Source organism: Triticum aestivum, chromosome 6D (assembly GCF_018294505.1).
Source record: "Triticum aestivum cultivar Chinese Spring chromosome 6D, IWGSC CS RefSeq v2.1, whole genome shotgun sequence".
NCBI lineage: Eukaryota > Viridiplantae > Streptophyta > Magnoliopsida > Poales > Poaceae > Triticum > Triticum aestivum.
Window position 1 is genome coordinate 103,785,619 of NC_057811.1, and position 21,011 is coordinate 103,806,629.

Below are 21,011 nucleotides of genomic sequence, written 5' to 3' on the forward strand. Positions count from 1 at the left end.
CCATTGTCTTTCCTCTTCTCGTAAGGGCACTCCGCAACAAAGTGGCTCACATTGCCACAATTGAAACAAGTCCTTACTCGTTGCTTGCCCTTTGCGCCACTTGAATTGTTCTTGTTGAAGTTTGGCCTTGTGTTCTTCTTGCTCCAAAATTGCCTTGAAGCAAGAGCCATATGTTCATGATAGGCATACTTCGTATCTTTGAGGTTGCTCTCTTCTTCTTCCTCATCATCCTCTTCCTCCAAACTAACCTTGGCCTTTAGAGCAAGGTTGGGCTTCTTTACTCTTTGAGAGCGAAGAACCGCATTGTCGGTGGTCTTGTCCAAGATGGTCATAGCAACGAACTCATCCAACACTTCACTTGAGGACAAGGTGTGGAAGTCCGGCCTTTGACGAATGACGGAGGACATGGCTTTGTGGTAGGGCATCATTGCCTTGAGGAATTTGCGCTTGATCCAATTGTCATCCGTGTCCTTACTACCATGATCTCGGAGAGAGACCGCGAGTTTGGTTACTATCTGAAAAAGCTCACGAGGTTCTTCATCTTCTTTCATTGCAAACTCGTCGGCTTCATCTTGCACCACTTCATAGTTGGAGCGTTGAATGCTTGCGCTTCCCAGATAGAGGGAAACAACTTGGAGCCAAGCATCTTTGGCCACGGTGTAGGGCCGGAGATGAGGAAGATCTTCGGGTGGGATTGCTTCTTGGATGATGAAGAGAGCATTCTCATTGAATTGATGATCCACTAGTTCTCTAGGAGTGAAGTTACTTCGGTCATGCGGATAAAAACCTTCTTCAATGATTCTCCAAAGGTTAGTGTTCACATGATTTAAATGACGCTTAAAACGATAGACCCAAGAATCAAAATCTACATTCTTCTCAATCTTAGGGGCCGGGCCGACATGATTCAAATGAGTGGAAGGGAGCGGTCCACCATAGATAGGTGGAGGTTCCACATGGGCAAAGATCCCGGTGCCATTTTTACCACTAGAAGAAGGAGCTTTCTCGCTAGTAGCTTCCCCTTTGTCGGAGGTAGCATCCGTCACCTTGTTGGCGGGATCACCCACTTTCAATGGTGCGGTGGAAAGTTTAAGCCCTTCTAAGTATTTATTAAACATGCTTTTGACCTCGGTAGTCATGGAGGTTTTCAATGTGTCCAACGCCACATTTAATTCCTCACGAGAGACCACGGTTCCCCCATCTCCCGTAGACGAGACCGGATTCACACCGGAGTGCTCGTCCACACCGTCTACAACGTCAACCATACTCTTCGGACGGTAAAGTCCTTAATAAAGAGACGAGGCTCTGATACCAATTGAAAGGATTGATATAGTTGACTAGACGGGGGGTGAATAGGCAACTAACAATTTTTAGCTTTTCTTTACCAATTTAAACTTTGCATCAAAGTAGGTTGTCTAGATATGCAACTAAGTGAGCAACCTATATGATGCAACGACAACAAGCACACAAGAAAGCAAGGGATTTAACACAAGTAAGCTTGCGAAAGTAAAGGGACGAGATAACCAAGAGTGGAGCCGGTGAAGACGAGGATGTGTTACCGAAGTTCCTTCCTTTTGAGGGGAAGTACGTCTCCGTTGGAGCGGTGTGGAGGCACAATGCTCCCCAAGAAGCCACTAGGGCCACCATATTCTCCTCACGCCCTCACACAATGCGAGATGCCGTGATTCCACTATTGGTGCCTTTGAAGGTGGCGACCGGTCCTTTACAAACAAGGTTGGGGCAATCTCCACAACTTAATTGGAGGCTCCCAACGACACCACAAAGCTTCACCACAATGGACTATGGCTCCGCAGTGACCTCAACCGTCTAGGGTGCTCAAACACCCAAGAGTAATAAGATCCGCTAGGGATAAGTGGGGGGAATCAAATTTCTCTTGGTGGAAGTGTAGATCAGGGCCTTCTCAACCAATCCCGAGCAAATCAACAAGTTTGATTGGCTAGGGAGAGAGACCGGGCGAAAATGGAGCTTGGAGCAACAATGGAGCTTTTGGGGGAAGAGGTAGGTCAACTTTGGGGAAGAAGACCTCCTTATATAGTGGGGGGAACAATCCAACCGTTACCCCCACAACAGCCCCGCAGAGGGCGGTACTATCGCAGGAGGCAGTGGTACTACCGCTGTTCACAGCGGTACTACCGTTCCCCCGGGCGATACTACCATGGAGTCTGGAGGGTAGGAGAGTGCCAGACCCGAGCGGTACTGCCGCAGTGGTTGGGCGGTAGTACCGCTCGTGAGCGGTCCTGCCGCCCTACTGCCGCTGCGAAGTACCGCACTATCCGACACGAAAAATGACCCCTCGAGTTGACGCGGTAGGGGCCTGGTACCATAGCGGTACTACTGCTGAGGACCCACCGGCGGTACTACCGCTGCGGAGCGGTACTGCCGCCTGTGACCCCTAAGCGGTACTACCGCTGGGTACCGTGATACTACCGCTGGGACCAGACTCATCCCAAAGAGGGAGGAAAGATATCTCCAATGAAGCGGAAAGGCTCAGAGGGTGTAAAGAGGATGTGTACGTGTTGATTCCACCCTAGCCTTACCAAACGGACCCCGTCTTGATAGTACGGTGACTCCTACGAAACTAATCCACCAAAAGAAGCGAAAGAGCTACACCGTCTTGAATGACACTCCGAGGGGAAAGAAATCGTCTCGTGCCAAATGATGAATCTCTGAAATGCTCAAAGCACACGATTAGTCCGCAAACATGTTGTCATCAATCACCAAAACTACATCTAGAGAGATATGCCTTAACAAATAGGTTAGTACCAAAAAATGATATAAAATGACTATAAAATGATTATAAAACATGCAATATTGATAATATAACAGCATGGAACAATCAAAAATTAAAGATACGTTGGAGACGTATCAGCATCCCCAAGCTTAACTCCTACTCGTCCTCGAGTAGGTAAGTGATAAAAAACAGATTTTTTTATGTGGAATGCTGCCTATCATGTCATATCATATTCTTTTCTTTATAGCATGGACAATTGGACTTTTATGTGATTCAAAGCAATAATCTAGTTTTGACATAATAATTTAGATACTCAAGCATATCAACAAGCAACCAAGTCTTTCAAAATATCAATGCTAAAATAAGTTATCCCTAGCCCATCATGCTCAAACTTTGATCCATTCATGAAACACAGTCGAATATTAGCTATACCCAATACTTAAGTACGATCATATTGCCTCCTAGTTGGTGCTTTTTATAAGAGAAGATGGAGACTCAAAATAAAAAAATAAAAAATTGCATAAAGTAAAAGAAAGGCCCTTCGCAGAGGGAAGTAGGGATTTGTAGAGGTGCCAGAGCTCAAAGGAAAAAATTAGAGATAAAAACATTTTGGGAGGTGTATCCATCCCACCAACAAAAACGACTTAGAGTTCCCAACACTTTCCATGCTAGATATGCCATAGGCGGTTCCCAAACGGAAAATAAAGTTTATTCCTTTTTTCCAGCATTCTTTCACTTTCCATGGCTAACCATATCCACGGGTGCCCTCCATACCAACACTTTCCAAGGAATTTATTATTTGACAACATAAACTAAATTTATTTTTTTGCATTTCGGGACTGGGCATCCCTAAGACCTTTGCCTTACTCTCGTGCAATGACAAGTGAATAAACACTCATCTTGAGAATAACACATCCAGCATGGAAAATATTAGCCACCCCTCACCGCTCCAGGAGCGAAACAAACACACAAAAGAGAAGTTTATTTTGAAAATTTAGAGATTGCACATGCAAATTCACTTAGAACGGCAAAAGAATACCGCATATAGGTAGATATAGTGGACTCATGTGGCAAAACTGGTTTAAAGGATTTTGGATGCACAAGTAGAAATCATACTTGGTGCAAAATGAAGGCTAGCAAAAGATTGGGAAGCGAACCAAGAAACGGATAATCTCATAAGCAAGCATTAAGCATAAATAACACTGAATAATGCACCACAAGTAGGATATAATTTCATTGCATGACTATTGACTTTCGTACTTGCATAGGGAATCACAAACCTTAACACCAATATTCCTACTAAAGCATAATTACTCATCAAGATGACTCACATATCACATCATCATATCTCAAAACTATTACTAAGAACCAAGTTTATTTTGTCCAATGATCCTCATGAAAGTTTTTATTATATCCTTCTTGGATATCTATCACTTTGGGACTAATTTTCATGTGTTGCTTTTCATAAGATCAAACAAATATATGTGAAGATCAATAGCATAATTTTTCTTCTTTCTCTCAAAATAATTTAAGTGAAGCAAGAGAGAATTTCTTCAAAATTTTACTAACTATCAAATAAATCTAAGTGAAGCAAGAGAGAATTTCTTAAAAAATACTAAGCACACCGTGCTCAAAAAGATATAAGTGAAGCACTAGAGCAAGTCCATTGCTCAAAAAAATATTAAGTGAAGCATAGAGAGCAATTCTAACAAGTCATGACATAATTTTGGCTCTCTCAAATAAGTGTGTCCAGCAAGGATTGATGACTTAAAACACAAAAGAAAACAAGCAAAGACTCATATCATATAAGACGCTCCAAGCAAAACACATATCATGTGACGAATAAAAATATAGCTTCGAGTAAAATACGGATAGTTGTTGGAAGAAAGCGGGGATGCCACTCGGGGGCATCCCCAAGCTTAGTTGGTTGCTCATTTTTGGATAATAGCTTGGGATGCCGGGGCATCCCCAAGCTTAGGCTCTTCTATCCTTCCTTCATCCATTGTAAGATAACCCAAAACTTGAAAACTTCAATCACACAAAACTCAACAAAACCATCGTGAGATCCGTTAGTATAAGAATAGTAAATCACTACTATAAGTGCTGTATAAAACCAATTCTTATTTTGTTCCTGCATTATATCTACTGTATTCCAACTTTTCTATGGCAAAAAATCATCAAAGAAAACCATAGAGCCATCAAAATAAGCACACAAGACAAAGAAAATAGAATCTGTCAAAACAGAACAATCCGTAGCAATCTGACTATTTCGAATATTTCTGTAACTCCAAAAACTCTGAAAAATTAGGACGAGCTGAGCAATTTGTATATTGATCTACTGCAATTGGAATGTTTATTTTATCGCTCTTTGGTAAAAAATGATAATTATTTTTGTGAGCGCAATTTTTTTTGTTTTTTCAGCAAGATCAAACAACTATTACCCAAGAAGATCCTAAAGGCTTTACTTGACACAAACACTAATTAAAACACAAAAAACACAATCATAACAGTAGCATAATTGTGCTAACACTCAAGAACAGTAAACAAAAAGCAAAAATAAAATTTATTCATTGGGTTGCCTCCCAACAAGCGCTATAGTTTTACGCCCTTAGCTAGGCATAAAGCAAGGATCTACGTTTTGTCATCTTTGGTTCGAGATCCATAAGATGCCCTCATGATTGATTCATATGACGGCCTAATTCTTGTTCTAGGAAAGTGTTCCATACCCTTCCTCAAAGGAAATTGGAACTTAATATTGCCTTCTTTCATATCAATCACGGCACCTGTAGTGCGTAAAAACGGTCTACCAAGAATAATTGAACAAGACGGATTGCAATCAATATCAAGAACAATAAAATCTATGGGCACCTAATTCCTATTTGCAAGAATAAGAACATCATTAATTCTTCACATAGGCTTTTTAATAGTAGAATCCGCCAAGTGCAAATTCAAAGAACATTCTTTAAGATCGGTAAGACCAAGCACATCACATAAAGATTTCGGAATTGTAGAAACACTAGCACCCAAGTCACACAAAGCAAAACACTCATAATTTTTAATCTTGACTTTGATAGTAGGTTCCCATTCATCATGCAATTTTCTAGGAATTGAAACTTCTAATTCCAATTTTTCTTCAAGAGCTTTCATCATAGCATCAACAATATGTTTAGTAAAAGCTTTATTTTGTTCATAGGCATGGGGTGAATTTGTCATGGATTGCAACAAAGAAATACAATCAATCAAAGAGCAACTATCATAATGAAAGTCTTTGTAATCCAAAAGAGTGGGTACATCACTAGCTAAAGTTTTGACCTCTCCAAACCCACTTTCATCATTTTTCTCAACAAGATTTTCACCCTCCGAAATATTGGGACACCTTCTACCTAAAGTTGACTCTTCTCCAGTCCCTTTTTCATCAATATTAACTTCACTAAACAAGGAATCAATAGAAGAAACACCAATCATTTTAAGATCTTCATCACTTTTGCGAAAGAAATCACTAGAAAACGATTTTTCCAAAAATTCTCTTTTAGCTGTAAGCATAGCGGTTCTTTTCTTAATTTCACCCATAGAAACATAAAGAGATTTAATTGATTCATCTACTTTAGGCACAAAAATTTTCATTTTGAGATTTTCCACATCATGAGCAATTCTATCAACACTTGTAGACAAATCATCAATCTTACTCAATTTTTCTTCTATGGAAGTATTGAAAACTTTTTGTGTGTTGATAAATTCTTTAATATTATTCTCAAGATCAGAGGTGTTCCTATTATTATTATAAGATTGATTTCCATAGGAATTACCATAATTATTAGAGGAATTACTAGGAAAAGGCCTAGGATTAAAATTACCTCTATAAGCATTGTTGTTGAAATTATTTTGAGAGATAAAATTCACATCTATGGCATCACTATTTTTCTCAATCAAAGTAGACAAAGCAATATCATTAATATCAATAGGAGCACTTCTACTAGCAACCAATTTCACAAGAGCATCAACTTTTTCACTCAAAGAAGAAATTTCTTCAACCGAATTAACTTTTTTACTAGTAGGAGCCCTTTCGGTATGCCATTGCGAATAATTTGCCATGATATTATCAAGAAATTTGGTGGCTTCACCCAAAGTAATTTCCATAAAAGTTCCACCCGCGGCGGAATCTAAAAGATTACGAGAAACAAAATTCAACCCCGCATAATTTTTTTGTATGAACATCCAAAGATTTAACCCATGAGGTGGGCAATTCCTTAGCATCATTTTCATCCTTTCCCAAGATTGTGCAACATGCTCATGTTCAAGTTGCTTGAAATTCATGATCTGGGTTCTAAGGGAAATAATTTTTACAGGAGGAAAATACTTAGTGATAAAAGCATCTTTGCACTTATTCCAAGAATCGATACTATTGCGAGGCAAAGAAGAGAAGCAAATTTTTGCAGAATCACGCAAAGGAAACGGAAATAATTTCATCTTGACCACATCATTGTCCACATCTTTTTTCTTTTGCATATCGCATAATTCCACGAAGGTATTAAGATGGGACGCGACATCCTCATTAGGAGTACCGGAAAATTGGTCTTTCATAACAAGATTCAGCAAAGCGGTATTAATATCACAAGTCTCCGCACTAGTGGCGGGAGGAGCAAGCGGAGTGCCAATAAAATCATTGTTTTTGGTATTTGAGAAATCACATAATTTGGTGTTCTCTTGAGTCATGATGACCACACAACAAGATTGCACTCAAAAACAGATCCGGCAAGAAAACGGTGAACAGAAAAAGAGAGGCGAAAAAACAGCAAATTTTTGTGAAGTGTGGGAGAGGAAAACGAGAGGCAAATGGAAAATGCTGTAAATTGCAAGGAGATGATATTTGTGATTAGGAACCTGGTATATGTTGAAGATCCTCCCCGGCAATGGCACCAGAAATTCCTTTTGATGTCGCTTGAAGCTACGTCGGTATTTCCCCAAAGAGGAAGGGATGATGCAGCACAGCGGCGGTAGGTATTTCCCTCAGATATGAAACCAAGGTTATCGAACTAGTAGGAGAACCAAGCAACACAACGTAAACAACCCATGCACACAAATAACACCACCTCGCAACCCGACGTATTAAAGGGGTTGTCAATCCCTTTCGAGCAACGGCGCCAGAAACGGTGCGCGGATGGGATAAAGTTGTAATAGATTGGATAAATAGATCGCAAATAAAATAAAGTGCAGCAAAGTGTTTTGGGTTTTTGGATTAATAGATTTGGAAATAAAAGCAAATAAAAATAGATCGCAAAGGCAAATAATATGAGAAAGAAGACCCGGGGGCCGTAGGTTTCACTAGTGGCTTCTCTCGAGAAAAATACCAAACGGTGGGTGAACAAATTACTGTTGGGTAGAACTCCAATTAATTATGACGATATCCAGGCAATGATCATCACATTGGCATCACTCCAAAATTAGTAGACCGACTCCTGCCTACATCTACAACTATTACTCCACACACGGGGGCATGCATCTAGTGTATTAAGTTCATAGAAAAACGGAGTAATGCAATAAGAACGATGACATGATGTAGACAAGATCTATCTATGTAGAGATATACCCCATCATTTTATCCTTAGTAGCAACGATACATACGTGTCGGTTCCCTTTCTGTCACTGGGATCAAGCACCGTAAGATCAAACCCACTACCGGGCACCTCTTCCCATTGCAAGATAAATAGATCAAGTTGGCCAAACAAAACCCAAATATTGGAGAAGAAATACGAGGCTATAAGAGATCATGCATAAAAGAGATCAAAGAAACTCAAATACTTTCATGGATATAAAAAGATAGATCTGATCATAAACTCAAAGTTCATCGATCCCAACAAACACACCGCAAAAGAGTTACATCATATGGATCTCCAAGAGACCATTATATTGAGAATCAAGAGAGAGAGAGATGAAGCCATGTAGCTACTAACTACGGACCCGAAGGTCTACAAAGAACTACTCACACATCATCGGAGAGGCACCAATGGAGGTGGTGAACCCCATCTGAGATGGTGTCTAGATTGGATCTGGTGGTTCTGGACTCTGCGGCGGCTGGATGAATATTTCGTCGACTCCCCTAGGGTTTTGGGATTTTTGGGGTATTTATAGAGCAAAGAGGCGGTCCATGTCGTGGATCTAAGACTGATAGTAGAATGGGGGTAGGTATGTAGAGGCAAGATCCTAGCTATGGCGAAGTTGTACACGCGAGTTTTACGAGTTCAGGCCCTTCGCGGAGGAAGTAATAGCCCTACGTCTCTGTGCCCGGAGGCGGTCGACTGGATTATGCGTGTGTGTGTTACAGGGGGTGCGAACTCTTGTCTCAGAGGAGGGGGGGTGGCTTATATAGAGTGCGTCAGGACCCCAGCTCCCCTCCGTTACATAGGGTTTAATGTACATAAAGCGAGAGCGTTACAGGTAACGTCAATAATAAAGTGCTATAAATGATCATTAAGTCTATGAGTAAACGCCCGACCGTTGCTGCGCAGAGTGGCTTTAGGTCTTCTGTACGTCGAGTGGTCTTTTGCATGGTCGAATGGTTGAGTGGTCGAGTGACCTAAAGAAGGAGGGGTCTCCAAGTGAATGGTAGGTCGAGTGGATTGCACTCGACACCTTTGTTGGGCCCTCCCTATTTACTCTTGAACTTCTTTGCTTCTAAGACAAGGACCTTAGGTAGGACGTACAGGTCAGGCCTATTACCCTGCCCCAGGTTTATGTCCTCATCATTAGCCCCCAAATGGATTGAGGTCCGAGTGAAAAGAAGGTTGAAGTTGATCTTGCTTTGACTCTTGCCTTTCTCAAGAATTCATCTCTGAACGGAGGCCAATGTTGGAACTTCGGCTTCGTTTCAGTCGCCTTGATCGATTCAGAAATTGCCTATTGGTTTTTATAACGTCACCCGTCGAGTGTTGTCTTTGACGCGAAATCTTTGGCGTGATCGGTTGCAGAGGATCCCGGATTTCGCGGGGTTCGAAATTTCGGTGGAAGTGCGCCAGGCGGAGCGCGCCGTGGTAAGCGAAGTGGATAAACAAGACGTTTCAATTTCCATCCACCTTTTTCGCCACGTATCTCGTGTGCGACTGTTGAGGGATTTGACATGATCACCCGGACCCACACGTCAGCCACTCGGAAGTGGGCCTTTAAAAGCGGCGAGGCCGAGGCGTCCGCACTATGCGTGCCCATTCTCCTTCTTCTTCCTCTTGCGCCTTCACCCCATCCGGCTTCTCCACTCTCGACGCCACCGCTCCGCCGCTATGGGGAAGGAGAAAACGGCGATGCTGGAATGCGCGAAGAAGGCGACGGGGGCGGCGAAAAGCAAGAAGACGAATCGGGGATCTTCATCGTGCTCGGGGCTGCCGTCGGGTTGGATCCAGGGAGATTGGATCCGATCTTCGCTTCGGCAGGAAGACTTGGATGAGATGGCCGAGTTAGGGCTGATCGTCCATGAGGCTACGCGGTTGCCGGAGGGGGAAACGAAGCCGCAGCCACGACCGGGTGAGTGTCTTCTGTTCGCCACCCATGTCGACCGCGGCTTCTCGCTTCCTCCACACCCCTTTTTTCGAGGTTTCTTGAATTTCTTCGGGGCTCAACTCCATCATTTTACTCCCAATACCATCACATATCTTGCCGCATTCGTGTCCATGTGCGAGAATTTCCTGGGGTGTCGACCGCACTGGGGTCTTTTCAAGCACATTTTCACCATCCGCTCCCAAACAGTGAAGAAAGCAAACTCGAACGACGAGAAAACCCATGTTATCCAGATGTGTGGGGCCCTGGGTATCCAGAAGAGGAAGAGGAGTTCTTCTCCTTCGATGACTCTTCCTGAGTCGGTCAGAGGCTGGCAGTCGACCTAGTTCTACTGCCAGGATATCGCGACCCCAGGCCAGTCGACTGGACTTCCTCCTTTTTCTTTCGATCGTGTTCAGACTCCATCTTCGTTGAAAGTGACCGCCGTGGAGAAGGCGGAGACAGGCATGCTGGTCGAGAGGGTGGTTCGGCTGATCAATCAAGGTGTCACCGGCATGGATTTGCTGGAGGTGTTCCTCAGTCGGCGTATCCAACCGCTCCAGGCCCGTGACCATTCCATGTGGATGTACTCAGGGGCCGGCGACAATGCTCGGGTTCATCCAGAGGAGGTGCCGGCCAAAACTGTGGCCCAATGGTTGAGGAGCATCACCGGGAACAAGGACAACCCCAGGGGCGCCAGGAGAGTCGACCCTTTCAGCGACAGCAACCAGCCAGACAAGGTTTGACCGCTATCACCGATTGTACTTGGATGTATTTTCCGACTATTCGCTAATCCGACTGATTTACACTCGGCTTATTGTCTTGTAGATTTACACAGAGATGTACTCAATGCCCAATGGCGAACAAGCTCTGGAGCAGGACCATGAGGGCGAGGATAGCGCGAAGGAGAGTGGTGAATGGGAGTCGGCAGACGACGATGATGAAGACGAGAGCGACGAGTCTAACGACGACGATGAGGTAGCCGACTCACCACCTCATTCGGAGCGTCGATCCCAGCAGCCTCATGATCCCGCGGGCAGGCGCAGTAAGGCTGTGGCCTCGAGTGCTCCGGATCAGAAACGCGCTCGGTCGTCGACTCCAGAGCTGGCGGAGAAAGTCACCAAGCAGCCCAGAATCAACCCCTCGAAGTCTCGGAAGACCTTGCCTAAGATCAGGATGGATGTTCCTGTTGCTTCTGGGTAAATGTTCTTTTCGTGTTTTTCTTGCTCCGACTGATTTTCTTATCCTGACCGAGTGGATGATGAAAATTTTCCAGCCCGGCCTCTTCCGCGACTGATATGGATATCGACAGGGTTCCAGACGACGAGGAAAACGATGATGCAGCTACCTCCAAAGCTAGTAAGTTTGACCGACTCGAATTTATTCGGTCGACTGGATTGTTCGTCGGTTGTCTCTCTGATTTTTTTAATTTACTGCAGCTCCACGAGACGTTGTTGTGCTTTCGGACGATGAAGAAGAAGTACCACTGTGGGAAAGGAGGAGGAGGGACAAGGGACTGAGTGGGAAAGTGCCTGAGGTTCAGGTTCCTTAGTCAACACTGGCGCCTGGGACGGCGGTCGAGTGATCGACAGATCCGGCTCGCACCAACGTCACTTTCGCTATCCCGCTGTCGACTGACTGCCCATCAGGATTAGCTACTCAGACCCCTGCTGCTCCAATACAACTTCAGGCATCAGACCCAGCGGCTGCTTCGACCACTTTGCCATCGTCGCTTTTCACTGTGTATCAAACTCCAGACGACTCACCGAGTGCCGCCAAGGAAGCTCTTCTTCAGCTGAATCTTGTGATGGGGCAGATGAAAGTGGTGCATGAGGCCAGTCAGGTGGCCTTCAACGCCGGCGCTGCTCTGGAGACCAATGTCCAGGTTAGTTGATTTCCGACTGGTCTTATTCCTCATCCGATCACCCACTGGGGTGTGACTGTTCTAAAGTAGCACAAGTCAATTTGAGTCGACTTGGATTGAGTCGATTGAGTCTTAAAACTAGTGGGGGCACTCTGAGTGCACCCACTGGGTGTAGTCCCCGAGACCATAGTTGATTGTGGGCAGTCGACTGTGGTCTGAGAACCTGAATTTTGTCACTCGACCTGGGCGGGCCAGGTCGGGTGGAACCGGAACCAGTGGGGGCACGCTAAGTGCACCCACTGGGTGTAGTCCCCGAGACCGTGGTCAACTGCAGGCAGTCGACTATGGTCTGAGAATGACTCTCTTTTTTGCGACTCACCACTCGGTAAGAGTTTTCAAACTTAGACGAGTACTGGACTGCAGCTAAGCCCCCGAGTGAGAGGCTTGCTCACCACTCGGTAGGATTTTTCAAACTTAGGTGAGTACTGGACTGCAGCTAAGCCCCCGACTGAGAGGCTTGCTCACCACTCGGTAGGATTTTTCAAACTTAGGCGAGTACTGGACTGCAGCTAAGCCCCCGAGTGAGAGGCTTGCTCACCACTCGGTAGGATTTTATAAACTTAGGCAAAACGGATTCGCAGCTAAGCCACCCACTGGGGATTTCAGACACAAATATAAGCAATGACAATCATTTTAGAAGACTGTAAAACTCTTGTCTTTGATAAACAAACTACAAAGGTATTTCTTATTACATCTCAACAGAATGAGTGCTTAAGTATAAAAGGGGCGGAGCAGCTCCGCATTCCAAGTGCGCGGTTCGTCTTTCTTGTGCTCGACATTATAGAGGTGGTACGCTCCATTGTGGAGCACTCTGGTGACAATGAAGGGACCTTCCGAGGCCGGAGCAAGCTTGTGTGGTTTCTGCTGATCCACTCGGAGAACCAAGTCTCCCTCTTGAAATGCCCGACCCCTCACGTTTCTCGCGTGGAATCGACGCAAGTCTTGCTGATAGATGGTCGACCGGATCAGGGCCATCTCTCTTTCCTCTTCCAGGAGATCAACTGCATCTTGTCTTGCCTGTTCTGCTTCATCTTCTGAGAAAAGCTCGACTCGTGGTGCATTGTGGAGCAAGTCACTCGGAACTACAGCTTCAGCTCCATAAACCAAGAAGAATGGAGTTCAGCCAATCGGCCGATTGGGAGTTGTCCTCAGTCCCCACAGCACTGACGGAAGTTCATCGACCCAGGCTCCTGCTGCGTGTTTGAGATCACGCATCAGTCGGGGTTTCAACCCTTTGAGAATCAATCTGTTTGCTCTTTCAGCTTGTCCATTCGACTGGGGGTGGGCGACTGAAGCATAGTCGACTCGAGTACCTTGGGAAGCACAGAAGGCTCTGAACTCATCAGAATCGAAGTTCGACCCATTGTCAGTGATGATGCTGTGTGGAACACCATATCTGAATGTTAACTCTTTGATGAAGCTGACAGTAGTACTGGCTTCAAGGTTTTTGATAGGCTTGGCCTCGATCCATTTGGTGAACTTGTCGACTGCCACGAGCACGTGAGTGAAATTGCTCCTACCAGTCCTCAGAGGTCCAACCATATCTAAACCCCAAACAGCAAAGGGCCAGACGAGTGGAATGGTCTTCAGGGCTGATGCTGGCTTGTGAGACATGTTGGAGTAAAACTGGCAACCTTCACATTTGTCGACTATTTCTTTTGCCATTTCATTTGCTCGTGGACAATAAAATCCCGCTCGGTATGCTTTGGCCACGATGGCCCGAGAGGACGCATGGTGACCACAGGTCCCCGAGTGGATGTCATTGAGGATCACTCGACCTTCTTCTGGTGTTATGCATTTCTGACAGACTCCAGTCACGCTCTCTCTGAACAACTGTCCTCTTATCATAGTAAAGGCTTTGGATCGACGGATGATCTGTCGAGCTTCTTCTTCATCCTCTGGGAGTTCCTTTCTGAGAATGTATGAAATGTACGGCACTGTCCAGTTCGGAGTGATGACCAAAACCTCCATGATCAAGTCGACCACGGCTGGGACTTCGACTTCATTGGCGAGCCACTCCGAGTGGTAAATCTCTCGGATGAACTCAGCTGCAAGGAGCCAAGCCACTTCCTCACCAATTGCTTTTCTCTTCTGTACGGTGGACCGTCGAAGATGTTCCTTGACCGGTTTTACCTTCGGGTCGACTCGCAAACGATGCTCAGCTAGTCCCCTGGGTACACCTGGCGTGTCAGAATGTTTCCATGCGAAGATGTCCCAGTTCTCACGGAGGAACTGGATGAGCGTTTCTTCCTATTTGCTGTTGAGTGTTTGAAATATGAGTAGGAGCAGCATTAGGATCGGTCGAGTGAATATGAATCGGTTTGGTTTCACCAGACGACTGAAATGCAGAATTAGTGGCAGGCTTCTTGGAGCACAACAAATCACTCGGATCTGCGTTCTTCCGGTATTCTTGCATTTCGACTGCTGCCATTTGTGCATCGGCGATTTTTGAGCCCTTCTGGAAGCACTCTTCTGCCTTCTGCTGATTGCCAGTGATAGTGATCACTCCTCTAGGACCAGGCATTTTCAACTTGAGGTATGCGTAACATGGTCGAGCCATGAAACATGCATAGGCAGGCCTACCCAGAATAGCATGATAAGCACTCTGGAAATCCACTACTTCAAATGTCAACTTCTCTTTGCGGTAATTCTTGGAATCACCGAAAACCACATCAAGGGCGATCTGGCCGAGTGATTCAGCCTTCTTGCCGGGTATAACACCATGGAAACTCATGTTGCTTTCACTAAGCTTGGACATCGGAATGCCCATTCCCTTCAAGGTCTCAGCATACAGGATATTCAGGCCACTACCACCATCCATCAGCACTTTAGTCAGTCGAGTGCCTTCAACAACTGGGTCAACCACCAGCGCTTGCCTCCCAGGGGGGGGGGGGGGCTATACGTGCCGGATGGTCAGACTAGTCAAATATGATGGCAGTCTGGGACCACTTTAAATAATTTGGTGTTGCCGGAGCAACCATGTTCACCTCTCTGTTGATAACTTTCAGTCGACTTTTGCTTTCAACATCAGCAAAAATCATCAGAGTGGAATTGACATTGGGAAAACCTTCATCATCTTCTTCCTTATCATCACCCTTGTCCGACTCCTTTTCTTTCTCCTTGGGTTGTTTCTCTTGGAACAGCTGGATCAGGAGCCGACACTGTGAGTGGTGTGTTTAGGGTAAATGAGATTACTCTCTTCATCTTTTTTGGTATGAATGTGGCATGGTAAATCCAACACATCATTCCCATCTTGATCTTTAACTTTCTTGGGGTTCCATGGCCCTTTGGGCTTCCCCTTGAACTTCCCTTGGGCCACAACTAAAGCTTCACCAGGAGCTGCTGGTTCGGCCTTGCGTTTCTTTTTCCGACTGGAATTCCCTCCTCCGGTTTCATGGGCGACTGTTTTGTGCTTGCCACTCCGGAGTCGGTCCTCCTCTTCACCATTGGCATACTTGGTGGCGATCTCCATCATCCGACTCAGGGACATATCTCCTGTCCGACCGAACTTCAGGTTCAACTCTTGGTACTTAACACCCTCCTTGAAGGCACAAACTGCTTGGTGATCTAACACATTCTCTACTGTGTGGTGCAATGTGATCCATCTCTGGATATAATCCCTCAAGGTCTCATTCGGTTTCTGCACACAGGACTGCAACTCTGTGAAACCCACTGGTCGTTTGCATGTACCTTCAAAGGTTCTAACAAACACTCGGGCAAGTTCCTCCCAACTATATATGCTGCCAGGTGCTAACTGATTCAACCACGCTATGGCCGAGCCTTCCAACATCAGAGGAAGGTGCTTCATGGCCACTTCATCATTGCCGCCACCGATCTGTACAACCACTCGGTAGTCCTCAAGCCAAGTGTCAGGCTTGGACTCACCAGTGAACTTGCTGACTCCAGTCGCCAACCTGAAGTTGGGAGGAATCACTGCTGCTCTGATGGCTCTGCTGAAACACTCGGGCCCCGAAACATGCACTCTGCTGCCAGTCAGATAATCTGTATCATGGCCCTCTATGTGTGCCCTATTCCTGTCAACCAGACCTTGAACGAGAATAGATCTCGCATCAAAGCCCGGCTCTCTGGGGTCGACTGGAATTCTTTGTCCACCACTGTGAGGGCATCTGTCATCGTGCTGCCGAGGCACATATGACCCACTCCTCGGGGGAGGTGTGGGCACTCGACGACGGTCATCGTGGTCGAGTCGGTGATCATACTGCTCACGGTTTCTGTACTGATCTCGCCGGTCTCCACGTCCCTCACGCCTCGGAGGTGATCTTGGGCTGTGAGCCGACTGAACTGTGTCTGCCATCACAGATCTGCTGTGAGTCCTATTGTGCGACTGAGATGCCGCTGTGTTCTGCTCTCCCGCTGCCCGGAGTAAAGCTCGGATCTGCATCAAACCTCTGCCAGCCTCCGACTGGGAAGGCGAATTGACTCTGCTATCCGGGCTGCAGCTGTGAGATTCTGAATCGGAGTTCGGTATACCTGAGTTGGAGGCGGAAAAAGCTGTCATCGACTGGATTCAGGAATCTGCTGGCGAGCATGCTCGTCGAGTGCGTGCTGGAGGTTCTCCAGTCGAGTGCGCTCAGCCAAGTTGGCCAGGCGCGCCTCCTCCAAGGCCCGGGCTTCGGGGGTTTCTCCAACGATAGGAGTGTGAAGTGCATCCATATTGCGGCGGTGGAGCTCTTCCCTCTGCTGCGAAGAAAGAGGCTCGGGGCAGTACTCTTTGTGGGCACGCGACGGATCGCCACCACCATCGCCACCGTCGTCGTGAGGGAAGCCAGGAGAACTGCGTGGTCCATTGACCATCAAGACTTCCACTGCGGGATCACTGCTGTCGCATTCGGATGCGGTCTCGACGGAGCCAGTCGACAGGTCGAACAGGCCGTAGAGAGTTTCATCGGGCTCGATTGCCGCGACTTGTGGGGTGGCTGACTGGTGGGCCACCGCGTGCCTCACCCACCGCTGGAGATGCGACCGACCAGAACGTTTGCGCCGGCGACCAGCGGGGAGTGAAGACGCTACAGGAGCTGACCGATATTGAGTCGACGACTGCCGAAGGAGGACGCCGCGGACGCATGCGCGAAAGTGCATCACCCCGCGGACGGGGAGCGCATCGAATTCAAGTGGAGCCTCTTGGAGCCAGGCGTAGTCATCGGCGATGAAGATGAGTGCGCCGAGACGGATCTCATGGCCCTCAGCCAATCCACCGCCAGAAACCATGATGACGGGAATCGGAAAAATTGCAACTTTACCAACAAGTCGCTAAGACACCTGCCCCAAGGTGGGCACCAACTGTCGTGGATCTAAGACTGACAGTAGAATGGGGGGTAGGTATGTAGAGGCAAGATCCTAGCTATGGCGAAGTTGTACACGCGAGTTTTACGAGTTCAGGCCCTTCGCGGAGGAAGTAATAGCCCTACGTCTCGGTGCCCGGAGGCGGTCGACTGGATTATGCGTGTGTGTGTTACAGGGGGTGCGAACCCTTGTATCAGAGGAGGGGGGTGGCTTATATAGAGTGCGCCAGGACCCCAGCTCCCCTCTGTTACACAGGGTTCAATGTACATAAAGCGAGAGCGTTACAGGTAACGTCAATAATAAAGTGCTATAAATGATCATTAAGTCTATGAGTAAACGCCCGACCGTTGCTGCACAGAGTGGCTTTAGGTCTTCTGTACGTCGAGTGGTCTTTTGCATGGTCGAATGGTTGAGTGGTCGAGTGACCTAAAGAAGGAGGGGTCTCCGAGTGAATGGTAGGTCGAGTGGATTGCACTCGACACCTTTGTTGGGCCCTCCCTATTTACTCTTGAACTTCTTTGCTTCTAAGACAAGGACCTTAGGTAGGACGTATAGGTCAGGCCTATTACCCTACCCCAGGTTTATGTCCTCATCAGTCCGGGGGGCACACGAGGTGGGCACAACCCACCAGGGCGCGCCTGGGCCTCCTGGCGCGCCCTGGTGGGTTGTCCCCTCCTCGGGACTTCCCCCAGGTGCAACCAGGGCCCAATATCTTCTATATGGTCCATCAAAAATCTCCGTAATGTTTCGTGGCATTTGGACCCCGTCTGATATTGATTTTCTGCGATGTAAAATACACGGAAAAATAGGAACTGGCACTTGGCACTATGTCAATAGGTTAGTACCAAAAAATGATATAAAATGACTATAAAATGATTATAAAACATCCAATATTGATAATATAACAACATGGAACAATCAAAAATTATAGATACGTTGGAGATGTATCAAGACGCCGCACATGGCTTGGAACAATTGGTTGTGTGTCCAAGGGGTGCCCTGCCCACGTCTATAAAGGAGGAGGGGAGGAGGCCGGCCACCAGGGGCGCGCTAAGGAGAGGGGAGTCCTACTAGGACTCCCAAGTCTAAGTAGGATTCGCCCCCCTCTTTTCCTTCTCATGGAGGGGGAAAGGGGGAAGGGAGAGGGAAGAGGAGAAGGAAAGGGGGGCGCGCCCCCTCCCCTAGTCCAATTCGGACTCCTATGGGAGGGGGGCACGGCCACCCCTTGTGGGCTGCCTCCCCTCTCCCCTATGGCCCATGTAGGCCCAATACTTTCCCCGGGGGGTTCCGATAACCCCACGGTACTCCGAAAAATACCCGAACCGCTCCGATACCATTCCGGTGTCCGAATACCATCGTCCAATATATCAATCTTTACCTCTCGACTATTTCGAGACTCCTCGTCATGTCAGTGATCTCATCCGGGACTCCGAACAATCTTCGGTCACCAAAACACATAACTCATAATACAAATCGTCATCAAACGTTAAGCGTGCGGACCCTACGGGTTCGAGAACTATGTAGACATGACCGAGATACCTCTCTTGTCAATAACCAACAGCGGAACCTGGATGCTCATATTGGTTCCCACATATTCTATGAAGATCTTTATCGGTCGTACCGTAATGACAACATACGTTATTCCTTTTGTCATCGGTATGTTACTGGCTCGAGATTCGATCGTCGATATCTTCACACCTAGTTCAATCTCGTTACCGGCAAGTATCTTTACTCGTTCCGTAATGAATCATCCCGTAACTAACTCATTAGTCACATTTCTTGCAAGGCTTATTATGATGTGCATCACGAGAGACCCCAAAGATACCTCTCCGATACTTGGAGTGATAAATCCGAATCTCGATCTATGCCAACCCAACAAACACCTTCGGAGATACCTGTAGAGCATCTTTATAATCACCCAGTTACGTTGTGACATTTGATAGAACACAAGGTATTCCTCTGGTATTCGGGAGTTGCATAATCTCATAGTCAAAGGAATATGTATAAGTTATGAAGAAAGCAATAGCAATAAAACTTAACGATCATTATGCTAAGCTAATGGATGGGTCTTGTCCATCACATCATTCTCCTAATGATGTGATCCCGTTCATCAAATGACAACACATGTGTATGGTTAGGAAACTTAACCATCTTTGATTAACGAGCTAGTCTAGTAGAGGCTTACTAGGGACACTGTATTTTGTCTATGTATCCACACATGTATCAAGTTTCCGGTTAATACAATTCTAGCGTGAATAATAAACATTTATCATGATATAAGGAATTATAAAATAACAACTTTATTATTGCCTCTAGGGCATATTTCCTTCAGTCTCCCACTTGCACTAGAGTCAATAATCTAGTTCACATCGCCATGTGATTTAACACCAATAGTTCACATCTTTATGTGATTAACACCCATAGTTCACATTGCCATGTGACCAAAACCCAAAGTGTTTACTAGAGTCAATAATCTAGTTCACATCGCTATGTGATTAACACCCAAAGAGTACTAAGGTGTGATGATGTTTTGCTTGTGAGAGAAGTTTAGTCAACGGGTCTGCCACATTCAGATCCGTATGTATTTTGCAAATTTCTATGTCTACAATGCTCTGCCCGTAGCTACTCTAGCTAATTTCTCCCATGTTCAATACGTATCTAGATTGAGACTTAGAGTCATCTAGATCAGTGTCAAAGCTTGCATCGACATAACTCTTTATGACGAACTCTTTATCACCTCCATAATTGAGAAACATTTCCTTAGTTCTCTAAGGATAATTTTTTTGACCGCTGTCCAATGATCTACTCCTGGATCACTATTGTACCCCCTTGCCAAACTAATGGCAAGGTACACAATAGGTCTGGTACACAGCATGGCATACTTTATAGAACCTATGGCTAAGGCATAGGGAATGACTTTCATTCTCTCTCTATCTTCTGCCGTGGTCAGGTTTTGAGTCTTACTCAACTTCATACCTTACAACTCAGGTAAGAACTCCTTCTTTGACTGATCCATTTTGAAATCCTTCAAAATCTTATCAAGGTATGTACTGATCGAAAGTCTTATCAAACGTCTTGATCTATCTTTATAGATCTTGATGCCCAATATGTAAGTAGCTTCACCGAGGTCTTTCTTTGAAAAACTCCTTTCAAGCACTCCTTTATGCTTTCCAGAAAATTCTACATCATTTCCGATCAACAATATGTTATTCACATATACTTATCAGAAAGGCTGTAGTGCTCCCACTCACTTTCTTGTAAATACAGGCTTCACCGCAAGTCTGTATAAAACTATATGCTTTGATCAACTCATCAAAGCTTATATTCCAACTCCGAGATGCTTGCACCAGTCCATAGATGGATCACTGGAGCTTGCACACTTTGTTAGCACCTTTAGGATTGAGAAAACCTTTAGGTTGCATCATATACAACTCTTCTTTAATAAATCCATTAAGGAATGCAGTTTTGACATCCATTTGCCAGATTTCATAAAATGCGGCAATTGCTAAC